Raw genomic sequence first — 28,000 nt, 5'->3', positions numbered from 1 at the left:
CAGGTTCATAGTTTATGGTCATAGGAAACTCTACATCACCATACTGAAAATCAGAACAGTATAATTTTCCTAGCCTTCCTTTGTTTACATTAAAGGGTATTGTGTTCAAATTTTGACAGACAACTTCACCACAATGTTCTATATCAATGGACAAGGAGGTGCCAGGTCTCTCACCCTATGCAGAGAGGCAGTCAGTTTATAGCCATGGTACATAGCACACCAAATTTACCTGTCCTAAGTATGTTTTTCTGGTTTCCAGAACATAGGAGCAAACCAGTAAAGCAGTGGGAAATTTTAAGTCCCAAGTGAGAGAACAAGGAGTTAATGCTCAGGGTCATTTTCTGAATGGGTCCTCTGACCACAGACTTCTTTCCAAAAAAAAGTCATCAGAAAATACCCCTCCTCTTGCTGCAATTGAGGGCTCTGCTTGGGTTAGCCTTAGATGTAGTTATGACAGAGTGGTCTCTAAAACTAGGGCTATGTGAAGCTTTGGTCGCTGATTTGATTCAGAGGAGATTCGGCCCAATTTGGCAGCTGAATCTCCGAATCTGAATCAAATCAGGAGACTCATAAATCTCTCTGAATCTAATTGGAAGCCTCCAATTCAATTCAGAAAGATTCGGAGAAATTTGACGATTAGGCCATAGATATGTTTATATGTTTTTTTCTATGTACCTTGAGGCAAGGCTCATGAATGCTGAGATGGTGGGGCGGATGGAGCATCCAACAGGAGCATGTGGGGGGGTCCCTGTATGCTCAGCAGTGGACCCAGAAGTGGACCAGAAGTACTTCCAGTCCACTTCCAGGTCTGCTGCAGAGCATGCAGGGGACCTCTGCCCTGCCCTCTGGTTTGGCAACTAGTGCCTTCTGGGTCTGGGGGGGCACCCAGGGTCCCCCCCGCAGCCAATCATCAAGCTGGGGAGGCATGGCAGGGAGTCCCCCGCACACCCAGTGGTGGGCCCAGTGGTGGACCAGAAGTCATTCCAGTCCACTTCCGGGTCTACCGCTGAGCACGCTGGGGACCCCCCTACACTCCTATGGGGCACTCCATGTGCCTCACCATCTCAGCATTCACGAGCCATGCCTGGTACCTCGAGGTACATAGAAAAAACATATAAAGCTGTGTCTATGGCCAAATCACTGATTCTCTGAATCAGAATTGAATCTTCAGATTCAGATTTGGCCCAATTGAATCAGGACAGTGATTCAAATCAGCAAATTGAATCACTGTCCCCCGAATTGGGCTGAATTCGCATCTGAATTGAATACTGCCCACTCCACACACCCCTATCTAAAACCATGCTATAAGACCACTTGGATGGACCCAGCATCTTTAGTAAGGGCTTCCATCCATTCCAGGCTATTTCCATAGCATCCCTGCATAACATCTTCATAAATGATATCTCCAAGACAGTCATCTGGAGCTCTATTAATACACGAATACAACATTGCACTATTGTAAAAGCCTCTAGGCCCACTGCCACACTTTGCAGAGCAGTTCTACAATTGCTGTTCACCTGGAGGGACTGAGAGCTGCCTCTACATGTTAGCCCTCCTGTGGTTCCTACTAGTGAGAATGTGTATGTGGACACTTTCTTGAAGGAGAAAAATAAGTTAGTTACCAGTAACTGAAGTTCTTTGAGTTGTACTGACCTTGTATGTATTCAAATCCCTCCTTTCTTCCCCACTTTATCACAATCAAAGCAGTATAGAACTCTGTGATAGAGAAGAAACTGAGAAGCAGGAAGTGCGTATCACCTTCAGGGAGGTGCTGGGACAAACTGTAGATGCTGCTAGGGCAGCAGCTGGTTGAAACTTGGGCATGAGACATACCCACTAGTGAGAATGTATGTGTACAGAAAGTACCTCCTAGACTTGTTTCCATATTTTACATGAAACCAGTCACTTAATAAAAGACAAGTTGGTAGATAAAAAGGAAGCATGGTCCCCACTTTTTGCTTCTTATCATCTCATTGTCATATTTTAAAACGGGTATCAAATTATTCTGGCCCCATGGGCCAGCCTGCAGGCCAGATCAGGCCCACAGACACCCCCACCCCACTTTCTGAGTGCCGTGTGTGGTGCAGTCTGGCCTGGGCATCTACTGCATGGAGTGCAGTTGCCATTCTAGCTGGACTGTGTCTCAGGTAGCATCCCTTCTGGCCACTCCAGGATCTGTGCTGCAGACAAGACAGGTACCAAACCAACTGGAGCAGCCACCAAATCAAGTATCCTTGGGCAGGGGTGGGGGCGAGTAGGAGGAAGGGGTAGGGTTTATGGATCAGACCCAGCCTGTGGGCCAGGCCCGCAGCACCGGCCCTGCCATTTTAGGATCTGCTCAGACCCAGGGGAAGCACTGGGGACCAGTTGGCGGGACTCTACAGACTGGATCTGGCCCACAGGCCATATGTTTGACACCCCTGTTTTAAAAGAACAAAATAAACCCTGCTTTGTTTGCTTAGGAAGAAAAGGCACACATGTTTAGTTTCAGGACAGGACACAATAAGTGTTCAGTTTTAGTTACTGCAATTGAATTTCCTTTAAAAATTGGAAGTGATTAATCATATGTCTTTATAAATCCTGTATTTTGAAAAATACTATGATTCATTTTTACATCACTTTACAAAGATTGGATAGGTACAATTTAGAAATGAATCTGCAGTTTGGTTTAAAGAAATATATAAAATAGGATTTTTTCAGACATCTCTAAAGTTAAACCTAATTAATTAGTAGTGAAATAGAACTATAATAAAAATCCTCTTTGATTTTGGGTATATACTGTTATATCCCATTAAACTTGATTTAATTAATAAAGTTAGATTTTATTTATTTTAATTCACACAGGTGCACATGCACACCCTGAGCTTGGCGGCACACCCTCTGCAAAAAGGTCTCACCGACACTGCCAGCAGCGCCTGTGGGGGGTCGCCACTTGCTACCCCTACCCCCTCGCCACTGACACTACTAGCAGTGTCTGCAGGAGGTTACTGATCGCCGCTGCTCACACTGCCAGTGGCATCTGTGGGTGGTCACCGACCACTGGTTGGCACTCGCTACCACCCTCCCTGCCACTGACAATGCTGTGGCCACCTGTGGGAGCTCCCTGCTCGCCACTGCCATGCTCCCAATGCTGACAGTGCCACCGCTGCCTGTGGGAGCTCACCGTGACCCCCAGCCTCTGGGGGTACGTGGCTTTCATGAGGGTGGGAGTGAGGTGCAATAGGGTATGTTGGGGGCATGTGTATATATAGGTGCTTTGCTGCCACCCTTGTGGGCAGAAGAGCTGGGCAAGCTGCAATTTTTTGGTGGGCGCTGCAGGCTAGATGAAAGTGCCTGGTGAGCCAGATGCAGCCCGCAGGCCGTATTTTGCCCACCTCTGTTGTACAACCTAATGCACCAACTCACTGTTTCATCATATTGAGGGCACATTCTCAGTGGTTTGCCACTCGCTAAGTAAAATGAGACTAGAAGAGCCCACACTGGGAGACAACCACCAGCCTCCAACTGTACAAGTGATAATCTCAGAGTTTGAGAAGAAAGCAGCACTGAAAAATAAGCAAAGCAGCCTACCCCTAGCCTTAAAACTATTCTAGCTCAGGCTTTTATGAGTAGAAAAAAGGATTGGGCTGTGCTTAACTCTTCTAATTCTCCTTTTCATTCTTTCCCTTTCTCTTCCCTTCAGCTAGGAAAAGAAAGGAAACAAGAAAGGATTTATATGTTAGTATTTTTAAAGGGAAAAGAAAAAAAAATCTCTAGAAGGAAAAATAATTCCTCCCAAACCCTCTTGCTGCTGGACACCCCATCCCCACACCATGTTAGATCCAGTATTGCAGATGTAAGGAAGAAATAAACCTTCCATTTTCAGCACTTTGCATGACTCTCATCCTCACGGTCAGTCAAAAACTAAAAGGAAGGATGCTTTATCCAATGTGTGCCCCAATACTTCATCCACGTACATGCCCCCTCCTGCCCCCCTCCCCCATCACTGTGGTGTCTTCAGTGCATTTATTTTTTAAACAGCTCTGGGGAATAAGGAAGCATTTTCTCCATGTTACAGGTAGGTAACTTAAGCATATAGGCCCAGATCCTTAGAGATGCCTGAAATCAATGGGTGGATAATAACTACATGTCTTTGAAAGATGTTCAGATTTACTTTAAAAGTATGTAACTGACCAATTTACACTAATTTCAGAGGGAAATAGGTGCCTAAATATCTTTAAATAATTGACTTGCCTCAGATCACACAGAAGCAGGGCCTTGATCCCAGGTTTTTCATGTCATAGACCATTGATTCTCAACCAAGGTGCCACAATATCCTTTCAAGGATGTCACAAAGTGCCATGCAGTGTTAGTGCTGTTAGGTGTGCAAACATGATAAACCCAGATAAACCCAGAGATTCCAATAGGAATCCATAATGGCAAAGTCATTCTGACCTGTTGTGCTCTCTCTGAGCTTTTTGTAACAAAAAAATTGCTCTATTATTTTTCTGTAGTCAAAAGATGAGTGAAAACAAAAGAGATGGAATTTCTGAGGGAAGCCTAGAGTCTAAAAAGGTTAAAAACCACTGTCCTAGGCTAATGTTCAAGTCACTAGACTGTGTTTTCTCTCCATTCTTTCTCCTCTATATGTGCTACAGTGAAGAAGGTATTCCTTCTTGACATTGCAAGATCTCCTTAGCGTTCTGTGAGCCTGGTCTTACTTCATCCCCAACTGCTTCCATTTCAGTCACCCAGAAACTTGTGCTCTAAGTCAGTTTGAGTTGAGAAGCCTCTGTTTTATGGTTCTAGTTCCTCTGAATGTTTCATATTTTCATAGTTTCTAGGGTTGGAAGGGACCTAAGTAGATCATCAAGTCCGACGCCCTGCCATGGGCAGGAAGAAATGCTGCAGTCAAACGACCCTGGCTACGTGATTGTCTATCCTCCTTTTGAAGACCCCCAAGGTAGAAGTGAGCACCACTTCCCTTGAAAGTTGGTTCCAGATCCTAGCCACCCTGACTGTGAAGTAGTGCCTCCTGATGTCTAGCCTGAATCTACTCTCAGTCAACTTATGGCTGTTATTCCTTGTTACTCCCAGTAGGGCTCAGGGGAACAGGGACTCTCCCATAGCCTGCTGGTCCACCTTGGCCAGTTTGTAGGCAGCCACCAGATCCCTCCTCAGCCTTCTCTTGTGGAGGCTGAACAGGTTCAGGTCCCGTAGCCTCTCCTCATAGGGCCTGCCCTGCTGCCTCCTGATAATGCGAGTGGCCCTCCTCTGGACCCTCTCCATGTTATCCACATCCCTCCTGAAGTGTGGCACCCAGAACTGAATACAGTACTCCAACTGCGGCCTGACCATGTCCCATGTTCTTTTTTTCCATCCCAATTAGCATCTTTGTTGCCACCCTTTAGCCCAAGGGTGGGCAAAATATGGCCCATTGGCCAAATCTGCCCTACCAAATGATTCTGTCTAGCCTGCAGCTGCTCCCCTGAAGAAGAATTGTATCTGGCCTGTGGCTGCCCTGGCTTTTGGCACCTTTTGCCCTTCTCCCTTCCCCATGCCATAGCCAGCTACAGCAGCAGCAGCCACTCCCCACCAGCCCAGCTCACTCTGTTCCACCCCCAGTGTATGCTCCATGGCGGGGGGCACTGAACTCCTGGCCAGGCTTGTGCCTGGCAAGGCTGTCTGAGCACAGCTCCAACCCTGCAGCCATTCACAGATCAGACAGCCTGGCCCATTATGAGAGCTCAAGTTCAGGCAAAGTTCTCTCCACTGGTGGGGAAGGTGCTGTGGGGAGAAGGACAGGAGCCCTGGGTTATCTGGGCCCTGCCATGCCGGGCTGGGGCCTAGCAGGGGTGTGGGTGCTGCTAATGCAGCACTGCTTTGTGTTCCCATGGGCTGCTTCAGGCTGCGCCACATGGGAGCAGCTGGAGTGGCTGGCATGGTTCCTGCCCAACCCTGAGTTCCCAGCATGCACCTAGGTCAGGCAGAAGCTGCTCCAGCTATGCCCACATGGTCTGTAGCAGCACACAGGAACACAGTGTGGAACTGGCTTGGCCTGGCCACATGCCGGGGACTTGAGGCAGGGGAGGAGGTGCAGGGGGCAGGGAGCTGCGAGCTTTGGGTTATCCCAGCCAAGCCAGGCTGGTGCTTTGCTGTGTTCTCCCCTTCTCTGTGCATCCCCTACCCTGCCCAGAGTCCCCAGCACACCACCGGGTCAGGCAGCAGCATCTCCAGCTGCACCCACATGGCTCGAAGTGGCATGTGGGAACAAAATGCAGCACCTCGGTAAGGTGTTGCTGGCAGGGGGGTGCTGACCCAGCCTGCAACAGCTCATCAAAACTCCCTAATTGGCTTTCCAGCCCAAATAATTGCCACCCCCTGCTTTAGCCTGTCTTGAATCCCTAGCCTGTACCCTAAAGTTAAGCTTCTGCCTCTTCAACCCCTCCTTCTGCTACCATAGTTCTCTCTCTAGCTTCTTAGAGTGGAAAAGATAAGGCTTCTCCCAAGGGAAATTCTTAGACTCTCTGGCCCACACCCTAGAGTCTGAGGGCAACCTCCTATTCTCCAGCTATCTGGAATCAATTATTTCCAGATGTCTTGCTTGTTTAGGGGTGGAACTATGTAAGGAGGATCAAAGGGACATACTTTGACAAGCCTGAGGATCAAGGCTTTCTGTTTCTGTGTATGTTGAAAGCCTTCCTGGATATCAAGAGTGAGGGCAGTTTAACATTCACCATGTCAGGTTCCCATTTAGTGACTAGCAAGTATCCAGCAAGGATAAGGCAGGAAGTGTTCAAATGCCTTTGAGAATCAGGGCCTCAGCTTTTGAAGCAAGCAAGTGGTACCTAACTTTGGCCCCCTCTAGACATTAACCTGCTAATCACAGCATACATGTGCAGGACGCTACACATGCATGCAATTTAAAGCACCATAAAATGGGGAACAAGCCATAAAAATATTCCACATATAATGTAGAAAATGGTTATGGCTGGTTTGTATGGTGCCTTAAAATTAATGTGTGGCTAGGATGACTATCAGATGAGGTGAGGGGAGGAGCAGAAGGGCTTCCCTTGCTGGGAACTTTAAACCCAGCACCTGACAATGCAACCAGAGCTGCAAGGTGTGGGGTTTAAAGTCCCTATTGGGGGAAGTCCTTTGGTCCCCTGCTGGGGGTCTCTGATCCCCCATGCCTGACATGCAGACCAGAGCTGCTGGGCTCAGGGTTTTGACAGTCAGCTGATTGTTGGCCCCCAGCTGGGGCAGCCCTAGTTTCAGCACTCAAACCTCTCCAGCCAGGGCCAGCAAACAGCTCCTTGTCAGCCTGGACCTCATCAGGTAAACTGGACCGAGGGCTAATTGGACCAGGATTGACAGTCAGCTGATTGTCAACCCTGGCCTCAGGTCTGCACTGGCCACTCAAACTAGTCCCAATGCAGACTAGGGTGGGGCTGACAATCAACTGATTTTGGCTGAGGCCAACAATCACTGCCCGCACTGGCAATAGTAGTGGTGCAATTGGGGTTGGATCCCAATCCCAAAATTACGCCTCATGCTATGCACATTTGGCACAGCATGATTATTGGGATCAGGGATCAGATCCTAGGTTAACACATTTAGATCAGATCAGATCCGGGCTTAACATATATTAAATCAAATGAACACATTTAATAATGCCATTAAATTAATGTGTGCCAGGAGCCTTTTATTTGAAAGATCATCTTACATATTTCAAATGAGGCATGCCTTAAAAAGATCTGAAATGCTTGCGGATTTTCCATCTTACAGAGATGTTGATAAAATTGTCAAGGACATCTAAATTATTTAGTCAAAAGATTAGGCATCTTTAAGATTTCTGGCTCCCATTTTTAAGAGGAATTTAGGTACTTAAGACTAGATTCACAAAAGCATTATAATAATGCTAAGTCATTACAGCAATGCCTAACCCCTGCACATCCTGGACAAACTCCACAAAGGGGCCTAAGTATCTAACTGCCACTTTAGGCAAGTAAATTCACTCTTTAGGTGCACTGAAATCATCAAAATCTCCACTCAGTTTTCACCTATGTGTCTGAAGTACCCTAAAGGCTGAGTTTCTTATGGTGGGCATGCACAAGATTGTCTGTGTCCTGACATTGCCAAGCTACAGAGCTCTAACTCCTGTCTAGACTATGTGCTTCTCCACCTATCTCACTATCAGGGGCCTGATGATTCTTGGGGCACATCCAGTCTACTCTAGGGAGCTGGAGAGTATCATTATCCTCAGTAGCCAAGTGATTATGGTACTTGGAGAGGGGTCTGTTTTCAAATCCCCACCTTGCCTGACTTGGAGCAAGGACCTAAAACCAGGTCAGGAGAATACCTACCCTAGCAACCTAACAGATGGGTTTGGTATGTGTTACTCAGTTTTTCCTGCTGAAGCTATTCCACTTTGCATTAAATAATATTGATTGGGCAAAAATACAAGCAGCTGATTCTGTGGCTCTGTGGTTGGGGCTGTCACTAGGAAGCAGGAGTGTCAGGTTGCTAGTCCTTTCTCCAGTGAATATTTACTTATTCATGCAAAGTGGAACAGTTTCAGCAGGAAAGCTTGATATAAATTCACTCCTGAATACCTAATAGGCCAGTAGTTTTGACTGTCCTCCAAGTCCCTGTTCCAAGGTCTTCACCTCCCAGGTAAGTGTCCTAACCACAAGATTATGAAGTGAGGATTCAAAATAGCCATTGGGATGACTGGGCGGGGGAGGGCCTAAACAAACCAATAGGAAACTCTGAAGAGAGGGACATGCCTAAAATCTTGCCTCTCTCCTGGGCTTAAGCACCTAGCCGTAGCTGTGCATTAGGAGCTTGTGTGGGACTTGGACTTACATGATTTAAGTGTCTTAAGTCATTCCAGTGGGTAGAGGCAAGTGGTTCACTCTTTCAATACAGGTCATCATTGTACTTGTGATAGTGGAGCTGCCAACAGTCTTTTCTGTAATAGCCTAAACTTTTCACTGACTAGCTTGTACTCATTAAACACAGGCACAAAACACTAGCTTGTGCACATTAAACACATTTCCCCAACTAGCTTGTGCTCATTAAACACGAATCCCATTAATTTTACTACCCTAGCTGTCTTCTGAAATCAGATTGGGTATCCTAAATTGCACATCCCTTTCTCTGGGTTGTATTGATATTATGTGTGCATTAAAAATAGTTATTTGCCAATGTTTAGTAAAACCAGTCAGATCTGATGAAAAAGATCATTCTAGTGAATGCGTATTGCGCTTATACAGTTTTAAGTGATAGTTTGTTATTATAAAACAAAAATAACAACAAACATGAAAATGTTTTTGAAACTATTACATTTTCACAGAATTATACTTGGTTACATGAGTATAAATCTGGAGTGACCAGCTATGCTTCACTGGGGTTATTTTAGGTGTACATTCAGAGGAGAACTGAGCAAAATGTGTCCCATAGTACAAAAATGAGTATAAAATATAGTACTCTAGTTGCTGTAATATTTACTTGTGCAACGTAGCCTAAAACTCAATTTAAAAATTAAAGTATTGCCAAAGAAGAGGAATGAGTCTGTTGTTCTTTTAGCCAACATGTCTTCAGGCTTTTGCAAGAAGTTGCAAGAAACAAAGAGGAAAAACAGCAAAAGAGATTCAGAAAGCAAGGGTGTTTATAGACAAAGGATCTATTTTCCTGGCATTACTGATGAGCTGTGCATCAAGAGGATTAAATAAGATACCAACTGTAAATTTATTTGAGATGTTTGAAAGCCAGAAAGATCCACCTAAATGTACCCCCATAGTAGAGGTGAAAGTGAATCTCCACTAAAACTAAGACACTGACAAAGTGTTTGGCCTGAAAACAATAGCAAGCAGCATATATCTTGCACAAAGTACCACAAAACATCTTTAAGTTTTAATCAACTTTTCATGCCTCCGCCACAGCACTGACAAATCCTGAACTCAGTATTTTGAAAAACTGATCCACAGCAGAATAAAAATTGTTGATGACTAAACTCTTGGAGAGCTACCATATATTTGTGTTGGACAGGAAGAAGATTCTCTAAGGATGGCTGTACACAAATGCAGAGGCTGCTCCGACATGCTGTGATTACAGCACATCACAGCAGACTCAATTAATTGCAATTACTGCACTCCAGCAGCCTCCCATGTCTTGTGTATCAGTATCCCTGCGCTTTGAAATGGTGGTGGGGGTACCTGAAAGCTCATCAAGCGAGTGTTAGTTCAAGCCCCCCCTGCTGCCATTTTAAGTGCAGGGATGTTGATACACAAGATGCTGTGGTGCTTTAATTAGAATGACTCTTGGAGCCACTCTAAAGTGCTGCCCCCCCCGAGCACGTTTAAGTGTCCTAAAAAACCAACAACTCCCTCTTGCTAAAAATGCTACCCAGCAACAGATAGAAACTCATATTTCATGGCATTTGGTCCACATGGCAAGAATCCCTATGTTAGGAAAGAGGGGATTTTAAAGCTCCAGGGGCTTATCCCCATGAGTGGGAACATGCATTTCCCAGGGGACAAATAGCAGTAGCACATATTTGTGTCACTGCTAGTTGTCCCCAGGCATGCCCTTGAACACATGCTCTGGCACGTGGCAAATTGCACAGGGTGGGGTAGAGGAGGCTGGAGCCAGCCCCTGGGCTGCATAATTTTGCTGTACTACCACAATATGAAGTGTGATGAACTGAATCATTGAGTGCTGTGCACATTTCACAAGTGCCATATATGTTTCGCGGTGCCTCAGAAAACTTTGAGGTGCCACAAACCACATGTTCCCGCTTATAGGAATGTGGCTCCGGGTGCTAAATGCTTCCACAAAGTAAAACCTGATGTTACCAGGGATGAATGTGACCAAAGACTCTGTATGCCTTTATTTTAAACATTCACTGGACTGGGAGATAGGAATCTAAGTCAATCTCCTCCCAGATGGTCATAGCCTCACTTCTCTCTCTAGTCCAATGAATATTTAATTATTCCACGCAATGTGGAACATCTTCAGCAGGACTCACTGAGACTGCCCCATACCAGAACAACCTAACCTTGTGTTTATAGTCCTATCCTGGAAGATGGAAGAACTGAACCTGGGTTTTTTAAACCACAGCTAAGTGCTCTAACCAGTAGACTAATATTTCACATGGAGCCAAATCTAATAGATGTATTCTCAGAATACCTAACAAATTGGGTCCCACAGGTAAAGTAAGGGGAAGAACTTCTAATTTGTAGATATTGCTGGATGTGTGAGCTAGGGACCTTGGGAATTTTACTATTGAAACATTTAGGTATGTAGAGAATGTAGGAAAGCTGAGCAGGACTTTTGAATATCTCAACAGTAGACTTAAGTTCCTGAAGCGGTTGTTAGGTCCCTGTACCCCAGACCCAGAATAGGATCATAGGTAAGAATGGCTAGAAGGAACTTCACAAAGGCATCTAGTCCAGCCCCCTGCTCAAGGTAGGATCAACGCTGAACAAATCATTCCAGTCAAGTGTTTGTTTTATCTGCTTTTGAAAATTTCAAGGGATGGAGAGTCCACAGTTTCAATAGGCAGCTTGTTCCAATGACTGACCACCCTCATAGTCAGAAAGTGCCTCCTAACCTCCAACCTAAATTTCCCCTGCTGCAGTTAGAGGCCATTGGTCCTAGTTTCCATCCTCTTTATAATCACTCTTCAGGTATTTGAAGACAGATCAAATCCCCTTTCAGTCTTCTCTTCTCCACTCTAAATAATCCTAGTTCTTTCAGCCTTTTTCCATAAGTCTTGTTTCCCAGGCTAATCACTTTTGTCACTCTGCACTGGACTCTTTGCAATCTAGTCACATCTTTCTTGTAGTGTAGGGCCCAAAACTGGATCCAGTACTCCAAGTGGGACCTCACCAGTGTCATTAAGAGCAGAAGAATCACTTCCCTTCATTTATGAGTGACACCACCGTTAACAAGACTGAGTATGCTGTTGGCTTTTTTTGCAACTAGAGTAATGCTGTTGGCTCATATTCAGCTTATGATCCACTGAAACCCCCAGGGGCTTCTGTGAAGTACTGAAACCTAATGAGTCATTCCTCAGTCTGTATTTGTGCATGAAATTATTCTGTCGTAAGTGCAAGACTTTGGACTTGTACTTGTTAGAATTTGGCTGGTTGATCGAAGCCCATGTTTTCAGTCTGTGCAGGTCATTCTGGATCACAGGTGCAACAAAGTAGCTGCGAGCTCTGGTTGCCTTGCCCTTACTAAATTACTGTTTGGATCCTGGCCCTACCCTTCAGAGCAGTGATTCCAAAGGGCTTGTCATAAGGTTTCCCTCTGTGAGGAAGTAAATGCCTTCCTTCCTTGCCTGGTACCCTGCACCTGTCCCAGCTACTCTAGAGGTACCACAGGTGCTCGTCTGGGGGTTGCTGCTGCTACCTTCCCCCATCTTTCTCCATCTCCAGGCAGCCCCTGTGACATCCCCCCACAACACTCTGCTGGGAGCAGGCAGGCAAGTAAATTCACAGAAGGAGCTGTCCTTTGTAGTCTGGCTCATCCCTTCCACTCCTCCCATGCTCCCAGGAGTGCTTGCCAAGAGTGCAGAAACAGCCTCAGCAATGGAGCTACCCTTGTTCCCTGAAGTACAGACCATGGGTCAGGAGTAGGGAAGACAGTGGAAAGAGCAGGGCATAGCTGTGTGAAGTCTGTCCCTGCCACCCTTAAATGGCACTATCTAGATTAGTGATTCTCACCTTTTTTAGCCTTGAGGACCCTCTCATCTTTTCTGAATTTAGATCTCAATGATTTTCAACTGAGGTGCTGTGAAGTGGAGGGGGTACCTTAAGGCTAAGAATGGTTGAGAACCAGTGATATAGAGACTAATTTGTGCTTTAAAAAGGTATACTTGGTGTTATTTTTTTACAGTACATCTCAGCATTGGTGTTATTTTTTGTGGCAGAGGAATGGAATATAAGTTTTAGGGAAAAACATACACACACTACACACACCAACACACCTTTTTATGTGCAAGAGTGAAGCATGCTGTCAATTTTAACTTTAATTTCAAAGTTTGGAAACACTGTTCCAGCGTATCTGCAACTCCACCCAACTTTGTCTCATCGGCAAATTTGCTAAGTGTACTTTCCATCCCATCGTCCAAATCATTAATGAAGATATTAAACAATACCAGACCCAGGACAGACCCCTGGGACACCCACTTGGTAACTCCTCCCAACTAGACATATTCGTTGAACATGATGATCCAATAAAAAGCACTCAAAGGGAAACTTAAGCAGAATTTGCTCAGCTAAGTGCTCACCTAATTGCTTAGGCAGTGTCTAAGCAAGTGCCTACATTTTTTTCCAATGGAGTTCTTTAGGTGTGTAACATTCTGTTACTGCACATGCAGTAAGAAATTGGTGCTCATCTCACACCCAAGCCCATTCACAAACCGGCCCATTCACAAACTAGTATTTGTATTCACAAATACTCTGAGAGGACTTATCTGATCGATATACATGTTCAGGACATACCCAACACAACCTGACAGCAGTGAGTTCAGCACACAACAGACCACAGCAGCCACTTTCATTCAAATTTGTGGCCAGAGGAGGTGGTGCTGGACATTTTACATTTTAAAAAAAGCCATTGAATAAGATGCATACATAGTGCTGGGAATAGAGACCTGGAACTCCAGATTCTTCTCTCTCAATGGAGTGCCTACGCCCCTGGGGTCACATGCCCTCTTGCTTATTTTCTCTTTGGCCCTGTGAACCTTGCATCCTGGGCTGCCCAGGAGCACAGCTTTAACAGGAATGGTGATAGGACCACCTTCCACCACTCCTGTTGAAGACAGCCAATAGCCTGGAAGCTACAACATCTTCTAGGAAGTCAGAGATATAGCTCAGGTTAAAGCAATCCTGGAACCCAGGCCTCCCACTTTCTAGGAAAGTGCTGTAACCAAAATCTGGAACACCCTTCCAGCAGAGGTGGTGCAGTCACCATCCCTGGCAGTGTTCACAAGGAGGCTTGACAAGCACCTTGTTGAGCTCGTTTGAGCCCATTACCTCCTGCCCATGGCAGGGGACTGGACTTGATCTTACAGGCTCCTTCTGGTCCGTCTTTCTATGATTCTATGATTTAACTCGTGTGATTCATTTTGGACAATCCCAATATGTATACCTATTTTTTAGAAGTGCTGAACAGCCATTGCTTCTAGTGAAATGTGCTTTTTATGGAGAGCTGGTCAAAAAAATTGATGAGAAATTTAAAATTAAATGGGCAAAGAACCACAATAGAATAGAGCCGAAATAAGAAATTTCACACTTGCCAGTTATTAGAGTCCTCCAGTGAGTATGGATTAGCAGGGGAGCCTCCAGAAACAGCAACTGGATACTATAATATTAGTTCCCCATTCTGCCCCTGACTGAAGTCCCCATGTATCAATCCCTCATCGCACCCTACATGTTAAGGCTTCTGCATTTTGCTGTAACATTTTGGAAATTTTCAATATTCAAATTTTTGCCAAAAATGTTGAAAGCTTCCAGAGAATGCAGTTATATATTTATTTAAGGTAATTGCTTTTCCAACACCACAATGCCACTCTACATAGTTAGTCCGTTTTAGACATTTCAGAGCACAGTTCTGAAAAAATTTAATCAAAAGTGGACCGCTTTGTTTCTTAGTAAGCAGATACGAATTATAAAGATTTTCAGTGGTGGTAAATTTGTGGTTCTTGAGCATCTGATGGCTCATCACTCTTCAGGATTCCTGAACACCTGAATTTACAAATACCATTTCATGGAAAAGCAACCATCATAATTGCTGTCTTTTTTATATATATAGCTGCAAAAGAAAGCCCTGCATGTATTCAATATGATTTATTCTGTCAATTCCAGGAGCTATAGAATGAACCCCTGTATAGATTCATAGATTGTAAGGCTGGAAGGGACCTTGGAAGATCATTGGGCCATTTCCTGCACCAAGCAGGAAAGATAACTGGGGGTCAGGTGGCCCCAGCAAGGTAACTGTCTAGTCTCCTCTTGAAGATTTCCAGTGTAGATAATTGCACCACCTCTGGAGGGAGCTTAACTGACTCAGCCTCACAATGCTGAACATGTGAGGTTGTACCTGTCCTTTCATTTATTAAGAATGAAATGAGGATTTGAATTATTGGCTAAGGCCTGCAACCCTTAGTCACGTGAGCAGGCTTTATTCAGGCGAGATGTCCTATTCATGGAATGCCCGAGACAGCTCACATGAGAAAGTATTACAGGATTGAGCTTTGAGCATGCTGTTTGCCAGTAGTTCTCTACCTTTTTAGACTCAAAGCACCCCTCACTAAACTCCAGGTGCTATCACCCACCCCCATTACACTCAAGGCACCACTCAAAAAATGGGGGTTCTTTGTTTTCACTCATATTTTGACTACAGGCAAGTAATAGAATATTTATTCTGTTTCAAAGGCTCAGAAAGACCACAACAGGTCAAAATGTTTATACCACTGTGAATTCCTCTTTGAAATCTCTGGGCATTTATACACATACTTTTTTCTGTGACATGCCAGAGATCTGCCACTTCAAAGCAGACTCAATTAATTGAGTCTGCAGACTCAATTAATCAGCACCGTGGTGCTTACATGTATAAAAATGCCCTCTGGTTTTATCTTTGGAATCACATTTACACACTGAACACTGCCAATATAGCATGGTACCCTGTGGCATTCTTGAAGTAACCTCAAGGCACCCCAAGGTGCCATTGCACCCCAGTTGCGAATCACTGTAGTATATCCATTACTACATGGAACTTTTTTGAGGGTGTCATTGCTTAAAATAAAGAAAATCAGAGGAACTAAAAGCCAAGTGTTCAAACATACCAAGTATGTTTGAAGATTTCTTCTATACAGTATATGTATTTTATTTCCTCGGGCAGTCAATATATTTTGTGTGTTATTGTATGTTAAAAGAACATTATAAAGGTTGCCAATCCACCAGTGTTAGGCAATGCCAGTTTACAGTTGTTAACACAACCTTAATTTTTCTCCCTTAGGCTTCCATCACGTACACTGAATGAAGTAGGTGTTCTGTGGAAAAATAATGCATGACCATGGCTATGCTTAATTTTGCAATCCAAGTAGCAGTCTTGAAAGGTGCCTTTTGTATTGACTTGCCTACGATACATTTTAAAAAGAAAAAAAAAACATGCTGGGTACATCTACACTTTCAATTAATGTGCCTGAATTTTCTGCATGGAAAATTCAGGCTCATTAAAGTGTTTACCAGCACACAACTACATGCATGCCCCCTGAGCCTGGTAAATTGAGGAACAGGAGCAAATTGAGCCTGACAGGAGCATCACAGTCAAAAGCTGCTTCTGCCCTGTTCTGCTGTGCCCTCCTGCAGCGGCCAGGGGGAGTACAGACTCTGTCACAGCTAGGGGGAGACTGGGCTGGCCTTGAGTCCAGGGGGTGTGAGGAGCGATCTCTGTTCTCCACATGGCTGGCAGGCAACATCCTGCCAAACTGGAACAGCTCTCCCCGCCCCCTGCGGCCCCCTGCTGCCTAGGCTGACAGGGAGCAATTTGCTCCCAGTCAGCATCCACACATACATATGGCTCATTAGTTAATGCACCATTTTCCTAGTAACTGAAAATAGTGTATTAGAGTAATATACTGCGCAGTAATCACTGTGCACAGATAGATGGTGATGCTTTACTGCACATTAGATTAATCTAATGCACTGTAAAGCATCTCATGTAGACACACCACTATGTACAACTCTGACAAATTCTAAATCCATGCATTGCTATCAGTCTTCAACACCAAACTTTTAAATACCACAACCCCTGCTGTGAACCACAGTAAAAACTGCAGTTGCCAGAAGCAGTAGGAAATGAACTACAGCATCCCAGAAGTGAATGGGCATCCAGGACCAGGGAATAGTTCTAGAGAGCTGGACAGCAAGGTGCAGGTATAGAGAAGAGGGCCTAAAACTTTCTCTTCTATACCTAAAACAAAAAGGAGCTACTGTTTTATGTACTGTCCATGTGAGGGAGGAATGGACTACGTGCAGTTCAGTGAGGGCTGCCCCTCCCTTATTTTTATGGCTTTTTCTGGCAGTTCCCTAGTATTCCCAGGGCAGCGAGTGCTGCTGCTCGTGCTGCAGTTACGGTGTGGACCTAGCCCTAAATTAGAAAGTCCATGACCAGTTGTTGTGGCATGCTGCCAACGTTCGATAACAATACAAGTAACAGAATGGAAACTGCAGTTCTTATACAGAATAAAACTCAGTGCTACCCAAGCAAAAACATATCTTTGGGATGAGGGCTTTTCCCTGTTGAATTTTAAGTCTGCCATAAAGATAGGGGATACTAGAGTTTCCTTTAAAAAAAAAGGAGGGGGGAGAGAATTCAAGAATATTTTATAATAGAAAGTGTTAGGGTCCCTGAATAAAAGCCATGACCAACTCCCCCCATAATAAATAATGAAAACTTCAAAAAACAGATGTTTTAGATAGACCAAAGACTTCCAGAGACAAGGGACAGGCAGTTGCCACAATTCCCATGCAAATCTACAACATAGTTTCTGTAGATTGTGTAATGAAGGTGGGTGACTGGAGCACTGGCCCTGGACACCAACCTGAAATGAATGGCAGCTACCACGGGTCTAGCTGGTGCCACTGCCCATGCTGCCATTGCCATTCAAGGCACAGTATCTGCATATTTTGCCCGTGGTTTCTGTCTTGGAGTCTTGTAGACAGTAAGTGGTGTAGGTTTCATGCTGAATGTAAATTGGTCAGAAAATGGTTGCAAGTCTTGAGCTAGCATCTTTCATATCCAAACATTATTGGCACTGGTTTGGTATTCAGCAGGTATGCAAAGAGAATGCAACTACATGTCAAGCGGGCAGAAAAGTATATTAGATTTTACATACAGAGAGATTATCCTTCCTTCCTTACAGGCCTGCTGGCTTGCACCTCTATTGAATGCATAGTCACTTTGTTACACTGCTTTCCATTTATGCCTGTTGTCTAATCAGCTTACAAGGTTCATGTGTATTCCACCACCACTTGGGCCATTACAGAATTTGACCCTTGGTCACTAAGACCTAAACTGCCTAACTTCCTGTCTGCAGGTCCATTAAGGTTCCCAGCAAAAAATACCCTAGTCACAAAAACCCTAGGCAAAAAATAATTACAAAACACTAACTTGGGCACTACAATCACTATTTATTATGCAGATAAATATGACTTCAATGCTGTGGGCCTGCTTCCACTCTCACACAGTGCTACCACCCGTCCAGCTCAACTTTGACTCATTGGAATTTACCCCTGATTGATACTGGTGAAAGCATGGAAAAAAACCTTTTCCAGCCATTAGAAATGAAGCTTGATTCAGGGCGGGGGTTCTTTTTTTTTTCAGTCCTAATTTAAAACACATGCTGGTTGGACCAAACAAAAAGTTGTCTATAGAGTTTAAAAATGCTTACAGGTTGTCTCCACTTGAACATTAATTCAAATTAAAATAGGGGTGTGAATGTAAAGGTGTTTCTATGTAATGCCATGTGTGAACGAGCCCTCAGTTGCAAGTATTAAAACAAAAAACCTACTTTAGGTGCCTAAAGTTAGCCACCTTAATAAAAGTGTCCTGACTTTAAGAGGTGCTAAGTACCTGCATCTCAAACTTAAAAGTTGAAATATGGATTTGGAACCCTATCATTAGGAAATTTTGTGAAAATTTCTCTCATCCCCAGAGTTCTATCTAAAATCAGTATCCAAAAAGATTATTTAATTAAAAACTGCTGTTCTTTTACTATGATTTGGATAAAAATGGAACACAAAATCACAAAGATCAAAGGAATATAATCTTGATTGTTTTACTCTTTTAGGGAGAAGCCAAGGGACATGTTTCTAAGTTGCACTGCAACCCATAGGGAGAGGATAAAAAGGTGTCTTGCATTTCCTTTCCTCTTTCTAGATGCTAGGATGTTGCATAAATTACTGCAGTATTAGGGCTGCTCTGATTTTTGGCAGCTTTTCGAAGACTGCATAATAGCCCAAGATCCCCTGCGGCTGTAACTGCTATCTGTGGATCCAGGGACAACAGGGATAAGCAGCCATGCATCTACTTATGTCAGTTCAACATGTCTGGAAACCCTGGCTTGTCATGTTCCCTGTATACCATCAGAAGGACTTTCAAAGGGTAGGAGCCAGAATCAGCACACTAATCTTTTAAGGTAAAGAATTTTTTATTAATATAAATAGAAGCTAAGGATAATTATCCAAGAGTTGCTAAAAAAACCCTCCTCTGATAAAATTCATATTTAGATACAAAAGGATGCAGAATTCAAATCCGGAATTTTTTCATATGGCAAATGAAAAAGTGATTATTTTCTACAGCAAAAAAATATTCTAGCTGAAAACCAATAAGACTAGGAACATAGGAATGGAAGGGGTTTCCTGGGCTGTTAAGTCCAGGCCCCTTGTTTTAGGTACTTGCTAACCAAAGGAACCCCCCCCCAAAATTCCTGCTTCAAAACCTTACTGAAAACTAAAAGGAACAACATACGGAACTTCTGAAACACCCTATAAAGTGCAATAGGTAAAATCAAGGGTGAAAAAAGCACTGCTGGTATTTGGTTATATTGATAGAAGAATTTAATATTAGGAAACTTGTTAAATTAACATTTTGATTATACATATTTTTGTATTTTTAATTTACGTATCTTGATGCATACTGCTTGCTTGTCAACAGACATTTACACTGAATCATTCTTTTGTACAAAATGGGTGGTTGGCAAAATGTTTCTGTCGTGAGGTCTTACATACTACATTTGAGTCTGGAGAAAACTGGGGCGACCATTTTCAAAACACTTGCAAAGCTGTTGTTCATTCATTAATTGTAATGATAGCTTTAATAAAGCTATTTTAACTTATGGATATAATTGTTTGCCATGTTAAATATCAAGGTGCAGATGCAAGTTGAGAACACTATTCAAGTCTTGACTCAAGTCAAGTGTTCTCAACTTGCAGTATTTGTAAATTTTTAAGTCAATTTCTTAACGTTTAATATAATATATATTATTGGCTTACAAATTTTGCAGGTAAATTTTGATTTATCTAAATTTATAGTTCAGTATTTTGCATCTAGAATGTAATTTATGTAGCGTTCTTCAACATAATGTATTTAAACCATCACCAATTTTCCAACTTCTTATTCTCTAGTATAAATGAGAACGTTTTTAACACACACACATTTTTCACGTGCTGCATTGGTCCTCTGGACAGATACATACTTTACAACTTTAAATCTATACCTACTCCTTTCTCAAAACATTGTAAACCTGTGTCTGATAAGTTCTTAATTTTTGCCACAAAGGAAACAAGTGTGCTTACACACCATTTATTACAGATCAAAGTACATCCAAAGCATTCTTCCTCCAGAAGACATATTTCATACCTCTTATTATGTGATTGTGTGAAAATAATTTCCCTCCCTGTCTGTAAACTAGACTGAGTGCACAGCACAGATAAGATTCTATGGGAAGGGAAAGGAATAGAATCATCACAGAGGTTATTTTTAAGCACTAGGCTCTGTGTGGTCCTCTCCATTTTCCCAGGGAATAATAAAATGGCTGAATTCTGTGGATCTGGTTTGCAGGTTTAAACCACCCTTCTGCTTTGTTGTTTTTGCTGCTATTCTTCAAAAACCCATCTTCCATTTATATATATAAAATGGTCCCGATATATATATGGTCAACGGGACCATTTTCCACTCCATATGTATATGTATATATGTGTATATATATGGGGGGGTGTATACACACACACACACACACACACACACACACACACACACTTTTAAATCAAATATTTTCCCACCAAGCTTAAGCTAACAGTATCCCAAAAGGACCGATTTATCAGAAAAACGTCCCATCTTTTTTGTAAGATTCTTCATTGCGGGAAAAAAGCTTAACCAAAAAATATAACTTATTGATATTATTCTACCAGGCAGAATAGATTGAAGAGTTTCTTGTGATGATTTTACAATTTAGCATTTCTATTTTTGTAATAAAATAAAGATCAACAATAATCCATGTTCTGTCACTGGAAGCCACGCAGAAGGTGCCTTTGTATTAGCCTGCTGGGGTTATCTAAATGCAGAAGGAAGGCAAAGAGGTGGCTTTAACATCCTCTTCAGATATCAAAAGTCTTAAAAGTATCTTGTTATCCTTGTTGTGTAGGATTTGGGGAAAATATCAATACGAGTACATTTAGTGGACTGACTTTTTGTTTACCTCTGCTAACTAGTAAAGCTTGTGTTTTTTCAAACTGAATTTTACCTTGCGAGTCCTGCCATTAGTTTCTCCTGTACAGATCCTGTCAGACTCCACTTCACCTAGCAGTATTTTGGGATATGCGGGATACTATATTCTATTATTCCATCTGGGTTGGCCCTCATACCTTTATGCTCTATATTATTATTGGAGAATAATTTTTAAGTGACTTTTCATGGAGAAGTAAATTAGATTGTTGATAATATTCTGTCCATGTTGATATACAATTACACACAATATCAGAATCTGCATTCATTGTACTCTTGTTTTAATGAGCTGAGTTGAATTATAGTTAAGTGAGTTAAAACAGTATATTTTCAGTACAGAGTAGAAGATTGTCAAAGTTCCCTGTATGCTTATAATATTCAAAGAAAAATTAAGAATTAAGGATAATAAAATAAAGTGACATAGTAAAGAAAGCATGCGAGACAAACTAGTTTCTTGAACCAAACGTCCGAGTGGATAGAGTAAATTTATAGGGATAGTTTATGTTTGTTATTTGTCTTTCATAAACTCATGTAAATTTGTTTTGTTTTTCTTTCATGTAAGTCCAAGATAAGGTCCTTTTAAACTAATTTACACTCGAGTGCAGAAGGGTTGCAAAGAATGCACGTCAGCATAATATATGTCCCCCTGAGTTGCAAATCAGCACCATAAAATACTGTACAACAGCATTTATGCAAACTTGTGAAATTTATGGCACCTGTAACATTTTTAAACATGAGTGGGCATTGCTGTTTCTGGGAGGTAATGAATAAGGGGAGGGAGGGACCCTCCCCTTATTTAAAAAAAAAAGAGAGAATTCTCTTTTAAAGAAAAGTAGGATGAAGAAGTTAAATAGAGTGGGTAGGAGCCTGCCCAGACTCTAGAGAGAACTTGAGTTTCTGCCTACTCTCCCCCTTCCCTTTTGCTCTAATTTAAGGTTCCACGTGTATGACTCGACATAGCCTTCTTGATTGTTCATGTAAAACTTGTTTCTTTTTATTTCAGTAGCAGCTAACCAAAAAGGAAAAGAATTATTTTCCTTTGACCACACTTATCTTTCTCAGGTTCTGGTGATTTTAACCACACATTCAGCTTCCCTGCCTTTCACTATTCACAGTATCTGTAAAGACATCAGATATGTGCTTGCCATTTATATTTTAAAGTACTGGGAGGTAGATGTCCTGTTTAAAATACAAGCAGGTTAAAGTGGCTTTCTAGCAATCAGGTTAAGGTTTTAACTGTTGATTTCTTTACCAACAAAAAAAAAGTTTTTCCATTATAACATGCAGTGGCAGTTTAACCTTTGCATAATGCACTAAGTCTATCAAAGGTTTCTGTTTAGCTACAGGAAATTACATGAGATCCTTTCAGCTTTTAGAATGCTTATTGCAGAAGATTTCATATCCAGCCTTCAGTTATTAGGACCTTTTAATAATCCATTAAAATATTCCTGATTTTATTAAAAATAGACATGTAGATTAGCTGGCATTGGTTAGGCTGAAGTATCTTTCAGTCCTGCAGAAGTTCAGCAGTGGTGTCGCTCTGACTGAATGAATACATGATAAAATGTAGTGTCAAGGGAAGACATTTTCCTTCTTGTTACTTTTCTTTGATATTTTCTGTAGTTGTTCATATCTAAGCTGCTCTCAGCAAGGGGATGTGTCAACTTCCCCACCCACAAAATTGTCTTTGAGGCTCTCAAATACCATAAAAGGTTCGTATAATAGTCTTTCTTTTATCATGCTTAGTCTTAATTCCCTGAACCTCAGAATAGGATGATTAGAGAAATCTGCAGTTTTCTGCTTGCAAGAACTCTCATTTCCTTTAGTATGTTGTGGAGCTAATGACTAGGGAAAATTGTATTTATAAACTCAGGGTTCTGTTAAACATTTCCTTTTAATTATGTTTGGCTCTTTTCAGCATTTAGTCAGTGTTTTATGTGTTGTAAAATCTTTCATTTGCACTTGCTGTTAAATAAAGTGGCATCTTTCAAAGCATTTAAGCCACTGGACACAGCACTGTATTGAAAACCATTTACTGTTCACAGTTCACCAAAATGCAGCTTTTATTACATGTTAGCATTTAAAGGGGGAAAGGGAATTAGTCAGGGAACATTTCAGTGAGTTATAGTAAACACCCCTGTCCTTTCCCCTCCCCAGTCAGATGTAAAACACTATTTAGTCACTGGGATAATTTAAAGTTTTTTTCTGCCAACAAGTAACAATGTAGAGCTTCACAAGCAATTCTGTATTTGTCACATGTATGGGATTATTGTCCAAATCATATCATAAGTCAGCATGAAGAAGCCGACTACAGTGCTTGCCTGCCTTGTTGCTTAGCTCAGCTGAGCTGTAATTATGGGCAACAATTTGGAAGACTGTGCTGTTGTCACTTTAGAATTATGAAGTTATAAAGCTGTTCATTAGTGTAAATATGAGTTTAATGTTGGAAAAATAAGGAAATACATCCCTGGAAGTATTTAATTTTATACTTCAAGTTATGAAATCTTGTGTAATTTTTTTAATGAATTCCAGTCAACAGTTTTACTACAGTTAATACTGCATCATTTATGTCAGCATCATTTTGATTCTTATTCATTTGAGGTTTATCATCTTGTTATTAAATTCTCAGTTTAATCTTGGTCTCACAATAGGCAGGAATTTAGAAGGGAAAATGTTTTTAAACTTGCTGATGTAAGTCTTTTCATTTCTCCTTTTTCCACTATAGGCTTTAGTACATTTGTTTTCTTTGAGCTGGTTTTTCAAATGTTTGAGGATGTGGTTATATGGTGCTAGGCAAATTTTTTGAGGCATCTCTTTCATTAAAATTTCATTCTTTTTGTCTGTGAAACTGGCATGATCTATCTTCATTCTCTGTTATTTGCAGTAAGGAAGCATTCGCATTTAGGAGAACTGTCATCTCTTTATCAGCTTAATCTTATAGTACAGTTGGAGCATGCATTCACCTAGTAAATTATGAGAACTTAGTGACTGTGGACTGTCAAGAGTTGTTCCCATACAGTAGTAAAATCAAGAGTTACTATTATTTTGTTTTAACCATGTTTCAGACCTTACGTTGGCCTATCTTCTGATGAGGAACATTTTATTTTTTTTTACTTTTTATCTTCAGATACTCAATGAAAGATACAGGGTTCAGTGATGTTTTTATACTAAATTATTTGTCATGATCAGGATTCAAATTATGGGGTAGCTCAGGGGAGGAGAAAGAGCCCCCCATAAGAGACAAGAGCCCCTCTGTAAGATTAGAAAATTATATACTTGGGGGATCTCCGATTTTATTAGGGCATCGTGATGGGCAGCCCAATTGTTTTTGCAGACCGCCACAAGTGTAATTCAAATCTTGGTTGTGATTTTACAAATTTAGGTTATATATGGTCAAATGTGCATGTGTGAATTTTTTTCTAACTATAAACTTGCCTTTGTATTGTTTTGCATATTTATATATATGGTGTTCACACAGGGGGCATACAAAGATGTATAAAGGATCCATGTATGCATGTGTATTGAGTTTCATTATGTTGTAAGAATATACAGCTGAGACAGTAACAATGGAAAGGAGTTTTAGTGTTTTGAATGCCCAGCCAGAACAAAAGTGTTAATACCACATCTTAATGTGCATGGACAATGCCATGTAGTATCATTTGTGTGCTCCGAGGTAGCTGACAAATTTCCATTTTGGTGTAAATCCCCTGAGAACGAAAGCATTTCAAAATGGGGTGTGATCTGTTCTCCCAGTAAGAGTGATTGACAAGGAATGAATATATAGTCAGAAGAACTGAATAAATACCATCCTCCTGTTTAAGTCCAGGCTCAAACAAACTGGCATATATACAATTTAATGCAGTACTTCTGCCAGAAGGTTGACTTGCTTCGAGATAAACAAATGTCTGAAAAGCCAAATCACACTTTAAGTACAATGACTCGTGTTAAAACAGCAACAAAAAATTCTGTCAGGAATTTGAGTAAAATTCTGGAATTCAGATATCTTAATGAGCAAGACGTAATGATAAATATATGAATGCAAAAAGTAAGTAAGGAAACTTGAGTGGACATGGGGGCCCTGACAGCAGGTTCTTGGTCAATTGGTGAGGCAAAATGGTTCACTGAATTGGATAACACAGTGCATACCATAGTGACTGATTAAATTGATTTGTCCATAGCTTCCGCCTACTCTGTTTCAGAGGCCCTTTAACTTATATTCAAACTTTAGAGAAGAATAACAGTGCATCTGAATTAGTATAATCCTCAAGAAAGGAAGAAAATAGAAGTTACATTACAAGTGCAAAATTCTCTTCTCTGAATTAAGTCAAGATGTATCATTTCCAGAGTGGATAACAATACCCATAACAATATTTATATAAAAAGTTACCAATCAGAAGTCTGTACAATAAAGATGAAGAAAACATCATAAAAACACCATTTTAATCAATGACTTGAAAGCATAATACACTGTATTTTGGTATTGTTCTAATTATTTTTGGTAGAAGAGAAAAGGCAACACTGGTTATTTTTTCAGCTGTATTTTCAGTTCCCTTTCTTTTATCTATCTAGTGATTGTATGGAAGGTTTTTCAGATAAACAGCCATATGCCAATTAGAGGTATTAATAATGAAGTTGTTGGGGCATTGTTTTGAAAATAGCTTCAGTGACTGAGAAAAAGGAAACAGATGAGAAATGTTTGATATATTAAACCATTTTTACTAAACAAAGAAGAAAACTGCATTGTTTTGGATATAGAAAGGATTCTTGCACAGCATCTTCAAAAGTGATCTAATCTTACTGGAATATTAAAAACCTAAATAGATGACAGTGTGGTTTGTGCATTTTTACCTTTCAAATGTATAGGGAAGTTAATGTTACAGTTGTTTCTGCATCAGGGTGCAACACGTAAACAGAGTTGGTTTGAAAAACAGATAAGCCGTTCTTCCTGAAGTCTCTTACTGAGTTTTCCTGTAAAACGTTCTAGTTGTTCTCAGATTTCTAATAAAGTACATGACAACTGTAGTGTTCTGTGCAAGGATGAAAAAACTATGAAATTCTGTGCATGACTTAGAAGTTATAAATTGATCTTGCAAAATATAACTTGCCAATGGCAAGATTAATTGCTCTATCATCATGCTAAGAGCCAAGAGTGGTTGAGGAAGGGATTCTTTCCTTGCCAGACCTTGTAAATATTAAGGTCAATTTTTACAAAGCTAGTATAACTTTATATTGTTTTTAGTGGTATTTTCTTCCAAAAGATAGATTTGTTTCATAAGCAAAAGCTATAATTTTGCATTTTTCATATATGTACTTAACTTTGTGCATATCAATAGAATAAGCATATGATCACCTTAAACATAAATTAATAAGTATTAAATAAATGCTTATTAAGTAAAATAAGTATTTTCAGGACTGGGGCTTCCATTTTTTTCTCCCAGTGATTAGGACTTTTTAAACATCTTGCTATGGCCAGATCCAAATCCTGCTAAAGCAATGGGCAAAACTTCTGTTGGCTCCAGTACACTTGGTGTCAAATCTAGTACCTATGCAATCATCATTTTTGTGATTTAAGTGGGTTCAAATGTTGAGAGTAACAGACCAAATTATGGGCTTTTTACCATTTCCCTTAGTAAAATGGAAAATAAATTTAATAAAGTTTACCTACCTTAGGTCTAGTTATAGTGCCATGAATAGAAAAAAGTAAACATTTACTTAATGCTCAGAATAAATGTAACCAGATTGGGCCTGTCACTTCCAAAGCCTGCATGCATTTTGTGCATCATTTACACTTTGTTCAGTTATTTCTTTGTATCAAATATTACAAAGATGCATTTAAAGAATTGATATATTTGACATGTACTATAAAATTAAGGATGATGCCAGTGGTTCTCAACCTTTTTAGACCTCCATACATTTTCTGAATTTAGCAGCACCCTCTGTGGTTACAGACAGGGTTAGTCCCTTCTTTTCCCCGCTCAAGGGAGCTATGGCCTCCCTGTGCTACCTTTGCCTTGATTCATAAATTGCATGGGCACTCCAGTTAAGTATCACTGTTCTAGGCACTTCAGTTTTGGCAGGGTCCAGCTGAGCTATTTTTAAGGGACCTGACTTTCCAGAAGTCCTGAGCTTCTGCTCTTTGAAGATCAGGGTCCCTGTCTGCAAGTAGGGATGGTCCTGCATAAATCATTGGCGACAAGGTGCAGACTCCATTGCCTTCCTGCCCTACATGCACACTTACACTGTGCCTCTCTCTTCTCCAACTGATACTAGTCTGAGTTTTCAGTTACATTTCTGAAATTAGATAACACAGAGCAGCAGGCAGGGGTAATGGATGTGCCAGGAGGCTTTTCTGAAGTTGCCATCTACTCTAGGCAATTCTGTCTCTTAGGAGCCCTGCAGTGCTTTCATGGGTTTTGTTAAAGGAAAGGGAAGGTTGCCTTTCAGCAGGGTCCTGCTCCTGGGACCCATCCTACCAAGGGCTGCTCCCTCCTGTGCTTGGCACTGACCAAGACAGTAATATGCACACTTAAACTGGCCGCTAATGCAGTTCCTGCATCCTGTATCCCTGGGAAGCAGCCACCCCAGATCAGTTTCCCCTGCAAGAAGCTGCCTCTTCCTCCAGCTTCCTGCTCTCCTGTGCATCCTGCTCCCAGGAGCTGGCCAGCCCCAGGGACCAGTCATGGAGGACAGCCTGAAACACTGCTCCACAGAAACCTCCATG

This window comes from Gavialis gangeticus, unplaced genomic scaffold (genome assembly GCF_001723915.1).
Source record: "Gavialis gangeticus isolate Ggan-Ray unplaced genomic scaffold, GavGan_comp1, whole genome shotgun sequence".
NCBI classification, from domain to species: Eukaryota; Metazoa; Chordata; order Crocodylia; family Gavialidae; genus Gavialis; species Gavialis gangeticus.
Note: the sequence above shows the minus strand (reverse complement) of the source record.